Raw genomic sequence first — 17,752 nt, 5'->3', positions numbered from 1 at the left:
GTGCTATGTTGAGTCCGAATGGCATTACTTTGAATGCATAAGCTTGGTTGCTGAGTTTGAAGCCTAGAAACGGACGAAAATGCCTTGCTATCGGAACGTGATAGTAGGCATCTGTAAGATCGATAGAGGTGGTGACGGCCCCACGGGGAAGTAAGGTCCGCACCTGAGAGACGGTTAGCATGTGGAACTTGTCGCATCGAATGTAAGAATTCAGATGAGACAAGTCCAAGATTACTCTTCGCTTGTCTGAGTCTTTCTTTGGCACGCTGAACAAGCGACCTTGAAATTTTAAGTGATTTACCTCTTGATTGCGTTCTTCTGCAATAGATCGTTTGCATATAAGGCTAGCTCCTTCGTTGGAAGTTGATGGAAACTGGTTGGTGGAGGGGGCCCTTCTATCCAACTCCACCCCAGACCTTTGGAAATTATGCTGAAGGCCCAATTGCTGAACTTCCAATGATTCCGAAAGATGTAGTCTTTTCCCCCTACCCGAGGATTCTCAATGGTTCGTTGCGGATTTGCCTCCTCGGCCTCCGCGGAATCCTCGGCCTCGGGGGAAGGCCCTTCCGCCACCTCTGTTACGAAAAGTTCCTCTCACGCCCTAGGGTTAAAGGCAGGGGAAGTAGCATACGAGGTAGTTGCTACCTGAGACTGAGGGACCAACACGTACTGCTGTTGGGGTTGTCCCTTTGAAGTGGAGGGTTGACTCCCCTGCGATACCGGGATGGTTTGGACTATTTGAAGTGGCTGACGGTTTTGGGAGAATTGAAAAGGCCTTAACCTCTTCCTACCCCGAGATTGGTTGCCGGCTGGTTCGAACTTACGTCTGGGGTCTAGGCCCCACCGAACCTTGAGGCTCTGGTTAACCCTGGCAGCCTCGCTGAGGACGTTATTAACAAGGTCCTCCGGGAATAAGTCGGGACCCCAGATCGGGGCTTTGATGAGCTTGTTAGGCTCATGTCTAATGGTGGCCTCAGACAAGACGTGTCTACGGCAACGACGTCTGGCTGCAAGGAAGTCCTAGGCATCAGACAGCAAGATCTGAAGCAAAGACTTTGTTAGAACCTTAAAAAGGGGTTCTTCCTCGTACATCAAAGAGGTAATTTCAGCCATTGTAGCTGAGTTAATTGACCTACTTAGTCGGGTCCGGGTTTCAAACTCGAGGCGGATTAAGGAGTCCGGAAGCCTGGGAAGACGTTCGCTAAACTGTGTGGAAGCACAGTCAGCACTTAGTTTGCCCGCCGTGAACGTGGCTGGGGCGTTGGTCCAGCACTCGTGATCTCCCGGAAACAGGAGGGAAGTCAGGTCCGTTTCCCGCAGTTGCGGTAACGGCTTGTCCTCGTTGATAGCTTGATGGGCGAGGTCCATCATCTTGGTGACACACGGAGTGGGGGTTTGCTCGTCTACCACGAACATCGTGTAGGAGCTTTTATGTGGTGTGAGCATGGTATTCACACACTCCCACTCGTTCAGGGTCCGAACCCAGGTAGACTGAGCTTGTTCCTTCGGATAGATCACCGTTTCCTTGGGAACTTTACCCAGTCTTACAAGAACCTCCTCGGTTAGACGAGCAAAACCGGGGAAGGGGAACTGGAGACCCGGAGGGTAGAATTCGAAGTCCTCAATAGGCCGGGTGCCACATCCCTCGATGGTCAGCATGCCATCTTTGAAAGGGGAGTGCAAGGCCATTCTCCACGGGTTGCTCTTGACAAACTCCGGGAGCTTAGAGGCATCCGGGATGACATACTGTTGTTGTTGTGGCAGTCCCGACCGCATGAGGCTCTCAACGAGACTCTCTTGGTGTTGTACCCTCTCAGTGAGGGACGTCATCAGGGAACCGATCTGATCCAGTAATTTGCTGGAAAAAGTGTCCGGGTCGAAAGAAGCCACCGGGGTCTTGGTTTTGGAGCCTGTCTTCGCCCTCGACCCAAGAGAGGAAGAAGACGCAACAGCTGAGTCTTTAGGGACTCTGGAAGACGAAGTCTTGGTTGACTTAGGGGATTTGGAAGACTTGCGGGTCTTCAGTAAGGGTCTACGGGAAGATTTAATCTTAGGGGCAACAGGACGTGGCCTGATATCAGCCATGTGCTTCCCCAAGAACCCCTGAAAAGAAGAATTAGCGGAAGAAGTAGAAAAAGACGGACTAAGGAGAGGAATCTTAGCCCGGGACCCACCTGCCTCACCTACCTCCCTACCTAGCTCTGGCTCGTCGAGAGCCATGGGTTCGATGTCGAGGTTGATAGCCGCGACGTCCTCCACGATTGCTTCCCCCATCACTTCGTGGTCCTCAGACAGGAGCAGAGCTTCATTGATGTTAGCGATGATAGGGTCCGCTACGTCCTTGGGGACCGCAGCCGAGGTCTTGGCGTTCGGATATATCAAGGTACACATTTCCTCGGACAAGACGTATGGTTTCTTAGCCTTGACATTGCGAGCGAACCCACCGACCCAGACCTTAAGGGTCGCCAAGGCAGAGGTCTTAGAAGATTGAGAGCTCTGAAAGAGAATAAACCGTTACTAATAACAAAGAGACTTCGTCGAAGGAAGTGTAAAATACATGAAGGCCGAGATTAAAAATTTTAAATTCGGTCAGAGATTACAATGGAAATAAAGAAAATCCAAAGATTAAATCCCAAGTAAATCTAGATAGTAACGACAGGGGCACCTACCGAATCCGAGGTAAGCGTGGAGACGAGCCCGTAGCAGACCACACAGTTGTCTGGATGCCAGACGATCAGGTCGTCCACCTGGACAGCACAGTGGGCATGCGACCTACAAACATCGTGGCCGCACGCTTGCTGGAGTACGGCCGCACAGGCTGTCATCTGACAGCGGACCACCTGTAATAATAAAGATACATAAGTATCCCATAGTAGGTTAGTATCCCAAGGGGAACCCGGGTGCTCCGCGTACTAAAATTAAACCGGTATATAAAACCGGGATAGAGACTAAGAATAACATTCCGAACCGGTATAATAATCGGGGTGGAAAAAACTTAGCATAGGTAAAAATGAAAAGTTAAAACAAATCCGTATTTAGTTATGATCATTCAATAAGAGCATTGTCGAGAATGTGGGGAGATATACTATCCCGTCGGTACCGGGGAAGTATAGAATAAATTATAATAATATTGACATTTCTGGGTCGACCTGTGGCGGCCGGTGAAAAGAGTCCTTCTTATATATCTTTTCTGATAAAACCTTCCAATTATACCAGAGAAAGATAAAAGCATGGAATGCTGAGGTTACAACCCTCGCGCGAGCACCTTTTGGGTGTCATGTATAAAGCAAAGGCGCGTGAAATCCACTATTCACAGGTTGTCTTCCATTTAGTTAATTCCTTCGTCAAAGGGATGGGCCGATACAAAGGCCCTAGCCAACCACCAGCGCCACACCACCCACGCCACGACGCGAGCGCCATCTGAACATCATCCTTCTTTTTGGACTTCTTAGTGTGGAATTTTTTTGTGGTGCTCTCGACCTTTTTTATCAATCGTGGATTTATTTTGTCATGTCCGAAGCTCCATCTTCACACATTCCAATGTTAAGTACCATAGTTTGTTTTGTCAGCTTTTTATAGGACCGGGCTTTTGTTTTATATTCAGTATAGTCTGTTTTATTATTCCCGTCTGGCCCTTCACGGCGGCCATTGTTTGTTCACTTGTTTGGGAATTCATCTTTGTCTGCCCGTTTAGTACTCTGTCACTTAGGATCTTGGTTAAGTCCCTGGCCTTATGCCTTTAGAACCGTTATGATTTTTGTGTTTTTATGCTCATGGTACTTTTTGCTAGCAAGTCCAGCCTACGAACGAGATAGCGGTCTAGCTTTGTTATTGTTTAGTACCCGCCCCTCCGGGGCGTTCGTCACTCGACTGTGCTATTTATTTTAAGTTTTAGCAGATGCTATTCTTCGTTCGTAGTCTTATCTTGATGTACATTTTTATTTTATACGTTTATAATAGTGTTGTGTGATTTTTAGTCCTGATATTGTGTCAAAGAGAGCGAGAGCTTGGGGTCCCCCGTTTTCTGTTCGCAGTCATGAGTTACCCCTTTCTCTCGTTTTCTTTCTTAGCTCCGGTGGGCGAGCGGATTTCCCGTTTTCCGTTTTGTGCGTTCAACGGGTTCTCCCTCCCTCACCTCTCCCCCTCTGGGTGTATGATAACTTACGAGTTATTTATTTTTGGTTACTTTTCAATTGTTAGCGTTATTTTAGGTCCGTGTTTCGTCCTCTCCCCGTTACGGCTCGGGAGTAGTTATGAACGTTTTCCACTCCGCCTTGAGTTCTACTCCACCATGAGGGATTCTCAATGACATTCGTTCTATTGTTATATTTATATATTGTTTACTACATGGGACGGGCTTCATATTGTTTAGATACGATCCTCCGGTGGCCCTTACTGCGGTCTCAGGCCACGGCCATATCCACAATAGCCATTGTTATTACAATTGTGTTTTTATTCACAATAATTATTCAAGACCTTTCTTCTCCCTCCGGCCTCACCGGAGATCGTAAATACGCTTTGCTTTGATCTAAGCCTTAGCCTTTAGCTGCGGCTTGGCTTTTATATCTTTCACAATTGAATTATTAGCCACAATTGAATTATTCAGGGCATCTCATTATCCTCCGGCGTCACCGGAGGTCGCCCATACACTTCACACTTATATTTGCCTTGCCTTTAGCTAAGGCTGCTTTATTCAGGACATCTCATTACGCTCCGGCTTCACCGGAGGTCGCCCATACACTTCACACTTATATTTGCCTTGCCTTTAGCTAAGGCTGGTGTTTATATTTATTTTAAGGGCATGTCACTGCTTCCCCGACCCTCGGAGGTCGGCAGATTGCTTTAAGTTATTTATCCTTATGTCATTAACAGACATTAGGTAAATTACAAATATACAAACAATTGAATATTAAAGTGCCAACAATGGTATGGGGCGGTATCATCTTAAAAGTAATATTCGGTTATTAGTTAAATGCAATATTGGTGCTTAGGGAATTCAGTGAGTGCCGGAACTCTAGAATAATAGGGTTTTTTATCCCCTTGTCAGAGTTTCAAGAAACACCAGACTCATGTCTCCTTTCTTTTACAGAAGGCCCGTTGCACTGCCGAAGGATGCCCTGCCTCGTTCAACGACCCCGTTGGGCATGACCTCTGCCGGTCTCATGCGCACTGCTCCAACCCCTTTATCCAGGAACCGGGACAGGCCCAATACATGGTCTGGTTCCCAGATTTGTGCTCGCTCTGTTACGAGCTGTCGTCAATTCTACTGAACGATGATGTAAGTGGGTTTTCCCTTTGTTCCTTATTTCTCGTTGGCAGACACTAATATAGACATGAATATGATATACACAGTATATTTTGGAGAGCAAACCCCCTCCTGCATCACTAATCACTGCAAATCTTACAGGCCGATGATGTCTCTCTTCGTTCAGCAAGGGCTACTCTTCGTCCGTGGGTGTCGGGCTTCGGCAGGAATGCCCCGTCTGGCGCACCCTATCTCCTCGATGGAGACATGGCCTCCCGCCTCTTCCCAAGGTCGACTACTGCTGCAGTCTCCCCTGACCTTGCTGCCCCCTTAATTGAAGAAGTCAGGGCCACCATTTCCGCGGAGGACGAACCCCTCGTACCGCTGGACGTGGCGGATCTGGATATAGACGTAGAACCCAGGGACGAGCAGGTAAGTGGTGCCGAGTTGGTGGAAACCCTTTTCTCTCCTACCTCTTCCTTTCTAGGTTTTGATAACTCTAAGGCTTCTCCTCGGGATCCCTCTGCCTCCGTACGACCCAAGGTGAAGCCACTTCGAACTTATAAGACTTCAGCTTTGCCAGTATCAACGTCACCGGTCCCCGGACCCTCGACAGCTCCTGATATTCATATTGCTCCTCGTAAAACCACTACTCCTAAGAAGTCTAAGTCTACCAAATCCAAGACAAAACCAACGGGTGGCTTTCAGGTACCCTGGGGTGATCTCGTCCCCATCGAACTGGTCATAGAATTAGTCAGAGATCAAGTTCAACATCACTCTGGGGCGATAACAGAGATTAAGAATATGATGGCTACTCTGATCCGCGCCGGAACTCAGTTTCCTCCCCCTTCTGCTCCAGACGCATCGAAGCTGCCGCCCTTCGATAAAAACAATCCTTGGCGGTTTGCCTTGCATGCCCCATACTTAGATGGTTCCCTAACTCTGGAGGGCATAGGCACCCGCCCTCTAGAGGACCTGGAGTTCTATCCCCCGGGCCTAGCATTCCCGTTCAATGGTTTTGTACGTTTAAAGGAACATGCATTGGTCCGTATGGACAAGGTACCGAAGGAAACGGTGATATTTCCAAAAGAGCAGGCCCAGGCTATCTGGGCCAGAACACTATCAGAGTGGGGATGTATTAACTCCAAGCTCACCCCACACAAAGGTGCCTACACTATTTTTACGACAGCGGCCTCCATCTCTTTGCCGCTCATAGACAAAGTCACAGAGCTGACTATACAGGCCATCAAGGAAGGCTCTTCCATGCCGGCTCTCAAAGAGACGGACCCCACCCCTTTGCTTATTCCGGGTACCTCTGCAACCTGGGATGCTGCGGCTTCTACCTTCACGGTGGGGAAACTAGACCCGGACTGTGCCTCTACTCTTTTCTCTGAGAAGCTTCCCAGATTAATAGAGTGTCTTCTCAAAACTGAGTTCGAGACCCGTACTAGACTAGCTAGGTCCCTCCAATCCATCACCTCCATGGAGTCCCTAGCATCTCTTTACCCAGAGGAAACGCTGTTCAGAGTCGCCACAAAGAACCAGCTGCTGTCCTACCAAATAGACCTCCATGACTTCTGGTCAGCTCGGGTTAGTTGCAGGAAGTTCGTTCTGTCTGAGGCCACCATCAGGCATGAACCGAATAGGCTGATAGCCTCCTCCTGTTGGGGTAAGACCTTCTTCCCTCAGACCGAGGTGGATAAGGTTCTTCAGGACGCGGCGAGGGCAAACCAGAATTTGCAGGTAAGGTGGGGCCTCTCAGCCAAAAAGAGGTTCGAACCCCAGAGACACACGTTCTTCAAGAAGAAGCAGAGGTTTAGTCCTTACAAGACGGCCCGGGGTACCTCGTCTCCACAGTCTGCCGCTGCCTCGACTTCTCGACAACAGGCGCCTCCTCAGCAGGTAGTCTACCTCGCCGCTCCCCCTGGTACACAGCCCAACCCCTCTTGGATGTCCTCTCCTGCATACAACCCTGCCTACGAATCCTCCGGTTCCTTTCGTGGATACCAAAGAGGGAGTTTCAGAGGTAGAGGACAGTTCCGCCAACGCGGCGAGCCTGAGCAAAGGGTTCCCGTGGAGGGAGGGGCCCCAAGTTCACTCCCTCCCAATTATGTGATGCCGGTAGGAGGGAGACTTTATCACTTCCGGCACCATTGGACCTTCAGTCCATGGGCTCACAGCATAATATCCAGGGGCTTGGGGTGGAAATGGTTACAGGGATCCCCTCTTCCACCAGTGACCTTCTTCCAGAGACCCACTCCCATCCTGGAAGAGTACACCGCGGAGTTACTCAAGAAGAAAGCAATCAAACGGGTTCGATCCCTGAAATTCCAAGGCCGCCTGTTTACAGTCCCGAAGAAAGACTCGTCGGCGTTGAGGGTAGTTCTGGACTTGTCGAAGCTCAACTCTTACATCCTTTGCGACAAGTTCCGTATGCTGACTATCTCTCAGGTACGGACCTTACTTCCCCGTGGGGCCGTCACCACCTCTATCGATCTTACCGACGCCTATTATCATGTCCCAGTAGCTCGAAACTTCTCTCCTTACCTAAGCTTCCGTCTCGGCAAGAGAGCCTTTGCATTCAAAGTCATGCCCTTCGGTCTCAGCATTGCCCCCAGGATATTCACGAAACTGGGGGAGACGGTGCTCGAGCAACTCAGACACCAAGGGATACAGATCGTCGCCTATCTGGACGATTGGCTCATTTGGGCCCAGTCGCACCAGGAATGCAACAGAGCTACGTCGAAGGTACTCCATTTTCTCGCCAAACTGGGCTTCCAAGTCAACCTCCGGAAGTCCCGCCTACAACCATCAAGCCACTTCGAATGGTTAGGCATCCGTTGGGACCTCTCAAAGCACAAGCTCTCCCTTCCTCCCAAGAAGGTAAGGGAGATAGCTTCCAAGGTCAGGAACTTTCTCAAACACAAACAGGTGTCCAGAAGAGCTTGAGAACAAATCCTCGGCCTTCTCCAATTTGCCTCACTGACCGATCTCCTATTAAAAGCCAAACTCAAAGACATCAATCGAGTTTGGAGAGAGAGAGCGACAATACCTCTAAGAGACAAGACCTCGAAGATCCCCTCTGTCTTGAAAATGAGACTACAACCATGGTCCGAAAGGAGGAACCTCTCCAAATCGGTTCCTCTACAGTTCCCCTCTCCACAAGTGACAATTCATACCGACGCGTCTCTGAGTGGATGGGGGGGTTACTCCCAACATCAGATGTTTCAGGGCTCTTGGTCACTCGCCATGAGACAGTTCCATATCAATGTTCTCGAAGCCATGGCGGTGTTCTTGACCCTGAAGAGAATCTCTCCTCCGAGGTCGACCCACATCATAGTCTCAGACAGCACGGCCGTAGTCCACTGCCTCAACAGGGGGGGGGTCCAAATCACCCAACCTGAATCAGATCCTGGTCACTATCTTCGCCTTGGCAGCCGACAAAGACTGGTTCCTGTCAGCAACTCACCTAGCAGGAGTCCAGAATGTGATAGCAGACTCATTATCCAGGACGAGCCCACTGGAATCGGAGTGGTCCCTGGACAGGCACTCCTTCCGGTGGATACTCAGGCTGGTTCCAGGTCTCCAGGTAGATCTATTCGCGACCTGACTCAATCACAAACTCCCATGTTATGTGACACCGAACCTGGACCCTCAGGCTTATGCCATGGACGCATTAACCCTGGATTGGAACCATTGGCAGAAGATCTACTTATTCCCTCCAGTGAATTTTCTACTGAAAGTATTGCACAAACTCCGCTCCTTCAACGGGGCAGTGGCTTTAGTGGCACCTCACTGGCCAAAGAGCAGTTGGTTTCCTCTCCTCCTCGAGTTGAAACTCCGTCCCTTCCGGATCCCATTCCCCAAACTGACCCAAGTGGTCCAAACTCGGACTGTGTCAGATTCCTCAAGGATAGCCAAAACCCTAACTTTGTGGATTTCATGAAGTTTGCGGCGCGTAGGGACGCAAACATCGACCCAGATAATGTCCTCTTTATAGAATCAGACAAAAGGGACTCTATGATTCGCCAATATGATTCGGCAGTTAAGAAACTAGCAGATTTCTTAAGGACTTCAGACCATTCGGTTATGACTCCTAATTTAGCCATCTCCTTCTTTAGGTCCATATTTGACAAAGGCCTAGCAGCTAGCACTATAACCACCATTAAGTCAGCTCTGAGGAAAGTCTTCCTGGTTGGGTTTAACATTAACCTGGCGGAGTCTTATTTCTCGTCTATTCCAAAAGCATGTGCTAGGCTTCGACCTTCGGTTCGTCCACCAAAGGTCTCTTGGTCTCTAAATGATGTCCTCAAACTGGCCTCCGACACACAACGAATCCTGCTCCTATATCACTCTTCTTAGGAAGACTTTATTTTTAACAGCTTTGGCCTCGGGTTCTAGAATCTCAGAACTAGCAGCTCTCTCACGAAACTCAGAAAACATGGATTTCCTCCCTTCAGGTGAAGTACTTCTTTCACCAGACAGGGCGTTCCTAGCTAAAAACGAGGACCCCCAAAATAGGTGGTCCCCTTGGAAGATTATTCCTCTTCTCCAAGATACTTCTCTATGTCCGGTCACCACTCTCAGGGCCTTTTTAGCCAGGACTGCTACCCGATCGTCTGGCCCCTTGTTTATCAGAGAACAAGGAGGTACCATTTCCATACGGGGTATTAGGCAACAGATCCTATACTTCATGAAACAAGCCAATCCGAGATCATTTCCCCGTGCTCATGATATCCGGTCGGTAGCTACCTCCATCAATTATTTCCAGAATATGGACTTTGATGACCTTAAAAAGTACACGGGTTGGAAATCTCCTATGGTCTTCAAACGCCACTATCTAAAGAACTTACAGGCTCTTAAATACCCAACGGTTGCAGCTGGGAGCCTTATCTCTCCCCAGTGATCTTTTGTTCTTCCTTTCATCCATCTCTTTTCTTCTCCCTCCTACCCGCCACTCGCACCACGACGCCGCTTCCTTGGTGGTTCGTTAGCCCTAAGTTTATTACATATTAGGTTAATATGATTGTAACTATCATTGTTCACCGTAGTTATCGGGTTGGGATATTCTTAGCCATGTCAGTTTTGTTGCATGTTTTCCTCTGATACTCGGAGGCTTCCCTGTTATCATGTTTGTTTAACCTTACCCTCACTATGCCCTGTGGCTAGTTTATGTTTTATGCCTACTTACCTTAATTATATATGATTTTCTTTACATGGTGTTGTTTCTCTCCCCTTATTAAATTAGTAGTTATTGTTGGGCTTGGAAGGCATTCTCTGGTACATTTTAACCGGCCGCCACAGGTCGACCCAGAAAAGGGATTTTGACGAAGGAAAAATCTATTTCTGGGGAGAGACCTGTGGCGCCCGGTGAAACCCTTCCCCTTTATTTTACACGATCCCACCCTTTCCTTTCCAAGCCATCATGGCCAATACAGAAGGATGTTGTTCAGATGGCGCTCGCGTCGTGGCGTGGGTGGTGTGGCGCTGGTGGTTGGCTAGGGCCTTTGTATCGGCCCATCCCTTTGACGAAGGAATTAACTAAATGGAAGACAACCTGTGAATAGTGGATTTCACGCGCCTTTGCTTTATACACGACACCCAAAAGGTGCTCGCGCGAGGCTTGTAACCTCAGCATTCCATGCTTTTATCTTTCTCTGGTATAATTGGAAGGTTTTATCAGAAAAGATATATAAGAAGGACTCTTTTCACCGGGCGCCACAGGTCTCTCCCCAGAAATAGATTTTTCCTTCGTCAAAATCCCTTTTTTATACCGTTGGCTCCGAGGAGACAACTGAGGTGGACCCGGGGGTCACAACCTGCCTACCGGGGTAGGCGAGTCGAAAAGGGAGGGAGGCAGGAGCCAAAGACTCCCCGCCAGCCACAAGGACCTTAACGAACCGAGACAATAAGCAATAACAAAACTCAATAAAACTCAATAAATAAAAACTAACGAGATTCCCCGCTAATGAAAAAGGACTACTATCGTAGGGGTCCCGTAGGGTGCGGAACGTAACGGAGGGAATCACGCTGAAAACCCAATACACAGCCGAGATCTCCCCACCCGACCGATGGCCAATCAGAGCGGCGGAAGAAAAATGGCTACGACAAGGCATGTAAGTGAGCGTACTAGACTAAAACCTCGATAGTTGTTCTCGGCTCCGACTAGGGGAAGGAGTCAGTAGGTATCCCGGGAGAGGGATGGGAGGGGGGTGGGGGGAGGAAGGCTGGGGAATGAGAGGACTCGACCCATAAGGCAAAACAGCCGACTCCAAAGTCTCTGAGAGACGTGAGGTATCCCTGGAGTGGGAAGGAAGGTATGGGGTGCCATACACCGATAGGGGGAGAGGGAGGAGGCAGCGAGAACTAGCCAATAGGGGAGCTCAAGGCGATCACGTGGGACTGAGGGAGGACAGGAGTACCAACCTGACCGATGGAACTACGAAATAACAAAACGGAATGATCATATATGGATAATAAAATGTAAAATAATGTGACACATTGAACTAGGTTATAAGGCATGCATAAGCTAAAATAAAATAGTAAGAGAGGGACGCAGGGGAATGGCAGGGAAAAAGAAAAACAAGCCGAGCCTTCCAGCGCGGGTAGGTGCCGAGCTGGACAGGGGGGCCAACATAACTTCTAAATCGGGTAGATGCCGATCGGTAGGAAAACAAAACTAAATAAAAACTGCCAAGCGAGAGTCCCACTCGAACTAAGCGTAAACTTAACTTGGTGGTAATATGGAATAAAAACTAGATAAAAAAACACCATAACACGATATCAAAAAACCATCCAGGAACGCGCCTCGAAGGCGAGCAAGCAAGCCAACCTAAGTTCAAAAACTATGATACGTAGTATAATATCATAATAGCAAAGTGTTAATCGGTAAGAACTCCAGTGTAAAAGGTTCAAAACGAAAAACAATTAGTATAGAAGACTAACTGCAAGGCGTTAAGAACGAGTGAAGGAAGTAGCAAGCCAACATGGCTGCCGCGGAGCGGGGCCAACGAAAGGGGAAAAAACAAAAACTCTAATAAAAGTGAAAATAAGGGCAATGCTACCTCCAAAAGCTCAGAACTCATAGATCTAGTACTTAATTTAGATGGAGAGACTTGGACGTCCGACATCTTGCACTAGAACGAAGAAAAAACACCGAAAAAACACAGCCAAAATCACAACAGTGGAGAGCGATGATGCTATGAAAAAGGAGTGACGTCATTGGTGTGGGTCGAGATGGTGGTAGTAGCTTTCAGTGGTGGGTGTTGAACGGCACCTCGCTGTAACGGGGATATTGAGAAGGAGATGTCTAAATGGTGTGAGACCTCTGGTTGTGATTTATCACGCCCCAGTATTATACCAACACCTTATAGGTGAGCGAGCTGAGTTCAACCCTGCCATATTCCTATGCAACTTTTTTCTCTGGTAATTCATAGCAGTAATATACCTTAGAAATGATCCAAAAGGAGCATTTCGCGGAGCGGCACAGGTGGAGCCCAGAAAAGAATTTTTATATATTTACATTGGTACACAAACTTAAACAATGCTATAGAAGTTACATGTTAAAGCTTCTACAATGCTCTAGTAAAGAATATCTTATATGCTGAGCAATGAATTAACTTAAAGGCAAATCACCTTCTAATACCCTCCAGATCATCCAAGCAATGAGATGATCCAGGTAGGAGGAAGACTTCTCCACTTTCGGGATCGTTGGACCTTCAATCCCTGGGCCCAAAGCCTAATCAAGAATGGACTAGGATGGAAATGGAACAGATCTCCACCTTCATTTCCTCAATTCTTCCAACACTACACCCCCTTACTGGAAGAATATACCTTAGAACTTTTGAACAAAAAGGTTATAAGGACAGCAAAGTCCATCAAATTCTAGGGAAGACTGTTTTGTGTTCCCAAGAAGGACTCGGACCAACTCAGAGTCATTCTAGACTTGTCTCCACTCAACAAGTTCATCGCGAACAACAAGTTCCGGATGTTAACCTTACAACACATAAGGACCCTGTTACCGAAAGGGGCGTACACAGTCTCAATAGACCTGGCAGATGCTTACTGGCACCTTCCAGTCTTCCGCCCCCTCTCCTCCAACCTAGGAAGACAAAGTATGTCTTCAGAGCCATGCCCTTTGGACTAAACATAGCCCCAAGGATTTTCACGAAACTTGCAGACACAGTCGTACAACAACTACGCTTAGAAGGTGTTCAGGTAGCAGCATACCTGGATGACTGGCTGGTGTGGGCAGCATCCAAGACTGCTTGTCTGCAGGCAGCCAGAAAGGTGATCCAGTTCCTGGAACATCTGGGCTTCAAAATCAACTACAAGAAGTCTTGCCTCTCTCCAGCTCAAGAGTTTTAACCCTGGATAGGTACGCTACTCGGACACCCCTTTAAGGGTATACTCGGTCGCGCGCGACCCCGACTCCAAAAAAAATTCAGGAAAAATTTAGTTATGCATCAATCTGTATTGTTTGACTTGCTAAAAATACTTCAAAGAATGCTAAAAACTACTGAAAATATAAATGATACCCATCTACAAAATAACTATTTATTGGAAATATATTAAAAATTTAAGTATACAAAAAAAAGAAAACGTAAATATTCACAAAAAATAGAAATATACATATACACATAAATCCCTTTAGGGACACCTTCTTAGATGGCAAAGCACCAGCGTGTAATTGCTGGAAATGAGTTGGACCCATAGAAATCAAGATCTGAAATGAGAAAAAAAAGGGTAACTTTTTTTGGCTAAAAAAATTTGTCCAAATTTCATGAATTTTTTTGGGTACCCAAATGAAATAGGAAGAGGCTAATTCTTTTTATAGAATAAACTCATATTATCCTAGAAAAGAAATACATAATAAAATGTGCACTAAGATGTAATTTACTGTTATATCAGGGGCGAAATCTAAAGGTAATTTTTTGACGGCCTAGTTTCACAATGTAAATTTCTTATGAAAATCATTGTATCTCCTATAAAATATGATATTTATGCATTGAAATATACCAAAATATCACAAATTCTATACAGAACAAGAATATATAGAGATATGCCAACTTACCTTTCGGGTATGTCAACAAAATGGCCGCAGACCGCAACAACTCTTACAGCCCAATCTACCACTTGAAATGAAGAATGGGTATGTAAATTACAAGGTGTTATTTATTTATCTAATTATTAGTGGATTGGAATAAAACTGATATGATGGCTTTCTGGATGTTTGACAATTATTTTTATCATATAAAATTTAAATTCTTTGAAATAAATTTTAGATAAAAAATGGGTGATATCTATTTTGTAAAGATTAAAATTTCGTATTTATACAAACAAGTAGTAAAAAAAAGAAAGTTTCATGATTTAACCTAGCTATAACTATCAGGTACAGTTCAGATACAAGACAGTTTGAAGCTATAGACAAACAGGCTTCCTGCTCCTCAAAGAAGTGGGGTTTGTCATGTGGTCAGTCTTAGGTGGGCAGCTATGACAGCGAGTCCTTTCAGGAAGCTTGATGTGACCAACACAAAATTGATACCATACTTACAGCAAGAGAAAATAGAATTAGTAACAAATAAAAGTAAAAGGATATCAAATAGCAAATCGGTAGCCAATCAAAGTAAAATGAAATCAAAATAAGAAACTGCTGACCAATAAAAAGTAATATCAAATTATATATGCATAAACTATGATCTATAATAATAATGATGATAATAATAATAATAATAATAATAATAATAAAACACTATATAAATCAATTTCAAGTACCTAATACACATAAGAAAAATATTGACAAATACGAAGGAGAAATTATCAGAGAAATAAATATCAAACACATGAGGTTGCAAGCTCCATATTATCATCAACATCTCTTTTAACTCCATTAGAAGTGTGTTGATGACATCCATGCCGAGGGAATACTGCCTGCTGGCCATTATTGAAGATAAATTCAAAATAAATAGAAAAACATCAGAAATTTGCAAAAAATAAAAAAAAATCAGAAATTAGCATTTGAGGGAAAATGGACCCCATGGCAATATATGGCATCTAAGCCAAAACCAATGTCATGCAAGTGGTAGACACACCATCCACCCACACTTTCCAACTATAAAGAACCAAACAAGTATCAACACTGTTCGACAATTTATAATTATGTAATAACTTTGCTGTTTGATCACTTACCCCTATAAAGGTATTTCAGGGTCGAGGTCGACCCGTGGGGGGGTAAAAAAACGGGGAAGGAGGGAAGTTAGACAAAAATCAGTCCTAAAGCAGACAATGGCATGCAGACTAGTCACCCCTTGCAGGTCGATCACTTCCATATTCGAGACAGCAGATGATTTATGGGAAAAAAACAGGTTTTTAAAATGCTGTAGGGTACGACCCATCATACCTTTCCAGGGTTAATGGTTGGGAATCCACTGGAACTTGCAGTCACACCGCCTCTCCATTCCACCAATGAAGAAGAGATCGCGGGTTCTGTCAAGAGACTACTGAAATCCAACAAGATTTCAAGATGCCAACAGGAAAGAGTACTGGGCTCTCTCCAGTTCGCAGCAGTAACAGACCCAGTGCTAAGAGCACAGCTATAAAGGATGCGTCAGTCTGGAGCAGATACGCATCAAACGCTCGAAGAGATCAACAGAGACCGACACCGATCTTACTGCGATTGCTTCTGAGGCCATGGTCGAAGGTCAAGAGCCTAGCAAGGACTATTCCCTTACAACCACCTAAACCGTCGGTAGTCATTAACATGGATGCCTCAACGGAAGGATGGGGAGGTCATTCTCATCAAAGGAAAGTTCAAGGGACCTGGTCATCCCTGTTCAAGACCTTTCACATCAACATTCTGGAAGGCATGGCAGTCCTCCTGACGTTAAAAAAACTATCCCCTCACAGATCAGCCCACATCAAGTTGGTCTTGGACAGCGAAGTGATAGCGAGATGTCTGAACCAACAAGGCTCGAGATCGCCCTACATCAACCACGTGATGTTGGCCATCTTTCGCATGGCAAGAAAGAAAAGATGGCATTTATCAGCAGTTCACCTACAAGGGTTCTGCAATGTGACGGCGGACGCTCTATCCAGGCAAGAGCCGATAGAGTCAGAATGGTCCCTAGACGCAGACTCATTCTCCTTCATCTTGGAAAAAAGTCCCAGAACTGCAGATCGACCTCTTCACAACGAGCGACAACAAGAAATTACCTCGATACGTAGCCCCATACGAGGACCCTCGGGCAGAAGCGATGGACGCCATGTCCCTCGACTGGAACAGATGGAGTCATATCTATCTATTCCCACCAACAAATCTCCTGCTGAAGGTCCTCAACAAGCTGAGATCCTTCAAGGGGACAACAGCAGTGGTGGCCCCAAAACGGCCCAAGAGCTATTTCCTCAACCGAACCCAGTTCTATCCCAACTGGTCCAGAAGTCGACTGTCTACACTTCATTACTGAGAACCCAAAGCCTTCATCTCATAATTTTCTCGCCTTAGCAGTCAAGAAACGGTTTGGGATCTCAAAAGACAGCATCAACTTTATAGAAGAATAAAAGTCAAAATCAACCAGAAGACAACATGAATCATCTTGGAAGAAGTGGGTTTCTTTTGTTAAAGCAAAAAAGCCGACAGAAATCTCGATAGACTTCTGCCTGTCCTTCTTCATCCACCTTCACTAACAAGGTTTGGCTTCCACCACAATAACTACGTGTAAGTCAGCTTTGACTAGACCTCTTCTATACGCCTTCCAGGTGAACCTGTCAAACGAAATCTTCAACAAGATTCCGAAGGCTTACGCTAGACTTAAACCAGCAGCCCCTCCGAAGCCCATTTCATGGTCTTTGGACAAAGTCTTGCACTTTGCTTTAAACTTGAACAATGAAGATTGTTCCCTAAAGGATCTAACACAGAAAGTGATATTCTTATTCGCTATAGCCTCAGGGGTTAGAGTTAGTGAAATAGTAGCCCTATCAAGTGACGAGGGCCATTTCAGTTTACAGAAGGAGAACTGAATTTTTTTCCCGATCCTACATTTCTCGTCAAAAACGAGCTACCCACCAAAAGGTGGGGTCCTTGGAGAATCTGCCCTCTGAAGGAAGATGTCTCTCTATGTCCAGTAGTGTCTAAAGGTATATCTTCAAAGAACTTCAGACTTCAAGGGAGGACAGCTCTTCATAGGTGAAACCTCAGGATCAAACTTACCCCTGAAACAACTGAGGGCGAAGCTCACCTACTTTATTCGCAGAGCGGATCCTGACAGTACACCCGCAGGTCATGATCCGAGAAAAATTGCTTCCGCGCTGAACTTCTTTCAGCATATGGACTTTGATAGACTCCGCTCATATACAGGTTGGAAATCCTCTAGAGTCTTTTATAAACATTATGCAAAGCAAGTGCATGAAATAAAACACTTTGTGGTGGTGGCAGGTATTGTTATAAAACCTGTCGTCTAGTGCTGCGATGAACAGTGAACCGTTTGGGACTTTACAGTGAATGGGTGAAAA

General features: G+C 46.2%; 1 pseudogene; it reads right to left on the bottom strand.

The window, feature by feature from the left end:
* Window positions 1-594: 594 nt before the first annotated feature.
* On the bottom strand, window positions 595-15,936 carry LOC137625080 (uncharacterized; annotated as a pseudogene).
* Between the last annotated feature and the right edge of the window lie 1,816 nt (window positions 15,937-17,752).

The sequence above is a fragment of the Palaemon carinicauda genome, chromosome 31 (genome assembly GCF_036898095.1).
Source record: "Palaemon carinicauda isolate YSFRI2023 chromosome 31, ASM3689809v2, whole genome shotgun sequence".
Classification (NCBI taxonomy): Eukaryota; Metazoa; Arthropoda; class Malacostraca; order Decapoda; family Palaemonidae; genus Palaemon; species Palaemon carinicauda.
Note: the sequence above shows the minus strand (reverse complement) of the source record. Positions and strands in the feature narration are given on the sequence as shown.